Source organism: Cynara cardunculus, assembly GCF_001531365.2.
Source record: "Cynara cardunculus var. scolymus isolate 2C chromosome LG 2, CcrdV1, whole genome shotgun sequence".
NCBI lineage: Eukaryota > Viridiplantae > Streptophyta > Magnoliopsida > Asterales > Asteraceae > Cynara > Cynara cardunculus.
The window spans coordinates 7,276,907-7,280,367 of record NC_037529.1 but is presented as its reverse complement, the minus strand read 5'-3'; positions in this window follow the sequence as shown (position 1 = coordinate 7,280,367).

Here is a 3,461-nt window from a genome sequence, read left to right as displayed (position 1 = left end):
AAGACAAAGAGAGTTTAATATAATATACTACATGTCATTTAATTATAAATCTGTTTAAACATATATTTTAGCAACTGAGGGGCTGTTTATTTGCGGCTTAATTAGAGTTATTGGTCTATCTGGCTTATTCGCACAACTCATTTGGGTTGTTTATTTACGGCTTATTCGCACAAAACATGGCTTAATCGCACAGATAGAAATGATATGTTGTCCCCATTCAGCCACAAAAATGACACCCCTACCCCTTATTTAAAGCACCGCCTTCTTCCCATATGAGACATCCCATCTTCGGCCTCATTATGATTTTTTGTTTTGATTTTCAAATAATTAATATTGGAGGGTAAATCAGTCATTTATGTTATTCAGATTGTTGATTCATATAAAAAAAAGTAAACAACAACACTCATTTATCCAGAGTTCCAGACAGACAAATTTATCCGGACAGACAAATTTATCCGGACATACAAGTTTATCCATACAAGACTTAATAAAAAAAATTGGTAAACAACCTCTGAATTATATATTTATGTCAGAGAGACGAATTATTAAGTTATGTATGCATGTTTAAGGCTTTCGCTATGAATGGTTCTGAAATGTTAATGTTGTTTGTCTCATATTTATGATGTTTGTTAGACGTCAACGTCCTAAGAAAGCATGGTGTGGTAGTACATGCGTGGATCCACAACCCAAGATGTCGATGACAGTGTGGGCCATGACAAGGCCGGTGTGTGCCTGCGAGGACATATGAGCACTGGTACAAGCTTAATAGTGTCTCTAAACTCGATAAAATCACATGTAAATTATAACTCGGTTGAATTATTTGAAAGTATCACCTAAACAGATATGTTTGCATTGGGAGTTTTAAATGGCCCAAGGTCATGAATTGCTATCCTTCAAAGTCCAATCCAAACAACTTGGATGTTGGATACTTCCATAGACCCATTTAAAACTATATATTATATCGGAAATGATAAATACTTACGTGTGTTTATGTTATAATGTAATACATATGTTTATAACTTTTATATGTGTTACAAAAATTGGATATTAAATCCCGATTACTTATCGATCACAGTCCATTATAAAATAAAAAAGGTTTTTTTTTACTATTTACTTTTCCATTTCCTTTCAAATGTTGAAAACACAATAACGTATTAAAAAGTTTAGGTACAATAATATATTTTATATAAATGTATCTATAATTAATTAATTAATGGTATGGTTAGAAAATTGAACCATGTGCATTAAAAGTTTATCTTGTAGACTTCATCTAAATTCTAATTTGTTATTATATCATTTCATTAAAATTTAAAAGATTTTTATCCATTTTATTTCAACAGTTTAAATAAAGCTTACAAAAAAGTCTAGTTTGTCTAATTTTGAACGTAATGTTAATTGTGTGATGTTTTGAATTTATGTTTACTTTTATATTATGCTCTAAGACATTGTTTATAATTGGTTTGGTTATGTTTGAGACATTTAGACTTACATCTTATAAAATTATAATTTATTTTTTGTTGTGAAAATGAACATATTGTAATATTTTTCATATCGGTTTAGGTTTCGAGTTCAGGTATAACCATGTAACCAACGGTGAACGAGGAAACTAACGGGAAAAAGGGGATTTTTACCCTTCACGGGTTCCCCAACGGGGATCGGGGAGAACCCCGAGGACCCGACGGGGATCGGGACGGTTATGGGGACAGTTTTAGTTATCAGTTTTGAGGACGGGGATACCAACAACCAGTGCGAACCCGACTCGTGGCCATTCCTAGGTATATTTAGGAAACTTAATTATTTTAAAAACACATAAATAATCTGTTTTTTAAATATCCATGAATTTATAATAAATATTTTTCATTGTTACTTAATCGCCTTACATAAATAATGGTTCCTAGGTTTTAGATGGACCCCACCTGTGCTTATTAATCTTATGTATTTGGGTATATTTTTATAAAAAATACCGGACAAATTGCATAAAAGGTATCATAATTTAACTTGATTCCAATTTTGGGTACGTATTTTCAAAACTTCCGTTCTAATATAAGATGTAAAATTTTAAACATTTAAGTACATGAGTAACTGGTTGAAGCATTAACCGGTTACCATGCTAACGTGACAATTGATGAGATATCCAACTTAGTATTATTTGGCTGACATGGATATCTTAATCTAAAACTAGTTTTTATGTATTGTGGTTTATTAGAAGAAAGAGTTAAAGTTTCAACCGATTACGTCACTACTAGAAAACCAAGTATCAGCGACGAACATCAGCGAGAGAAAAATTCATTCGCAGATCAGCGAGGGATCAGCGAGGGAAATGCCAAAAACTCAATCCTTCGTTGATTCCTTGCTGATCAGCGAGGGATCAACGAGGGATTTGGCAAAAATCAGATTCCCTCGTTGATCTGCGAGGGATCAACGAGGGAATCTGATTTTCGTAATTTTTTTTATTTTTTAACCATTAATTTAATTACTTATTAACTTTTAATTATTGATTATTAAATTTTCAGTTATTTATTATTTATTAGAATATTACAAAAATTAATTAATAAAACCGAATAAAGTCAAATAAAATTGAATAAAATTTATTAAGGCCCGATAAACTCAAAATAGCCCGATAAATGGAATAAGGCCCGATAAAAGCGAACAAAGCCCAATTAAATGGGTTAAAGCACAATAAAATCGAACATGAATACATACGATACCTACATATAAAAATGTGTATATATAACACATAAAAAAAAATAGGACAATTCCCTCGATGATCCCTCGCAGATCAGCGAGGGATCAGCGAGAGATTTGGCAAAAATCAGATTCCCTCGCTGATCCCTCGTTGATCTGCGAGGGATCAGCGAGGGAATCTGATTTTCGCAATTTTTTTTTTATTTTTTAACCATTAATTTAATTACTTATTAACTTTTAATTATTGATTATTAAATGTTTAAAACTTTAAATCTAATTAGGTACCAAAATAAAAGTTCTGAAAGTACGTCACCCAAAATATGATCATGTTAAAGTACGTTATTTTTTCATGCAATTTATCCAAAAATATAATGTGTAATTATTATTAAAATGATACCTTATATGTCATTATTACAACTACATCGTAACAAAATTAGATCTATCGAATTTTCATGATCATGTTTGAGAAACATAAACTAGCATGCATATGTTTGAGTTTATTTTAAAATCCAAATTGGGATTGAAATTAATTTATTAAAACATTATTTACAATAGCGTGTCAATAAGCTTCCAAAGCTCTTTTAACACTTTTTTATAATTATACTCTTGATTAATATCAATTATTATTTATCATAATAATTTATAGTAATTTTCTAATTATTAATTATAAATTATTATCAATAACTAGTTTTAATTTCAAATTGTTACTTAATTATAATTAGTATTAATTATACAGATTTCTTATGAATCTTAGAAATTATTTTTATATATTATTA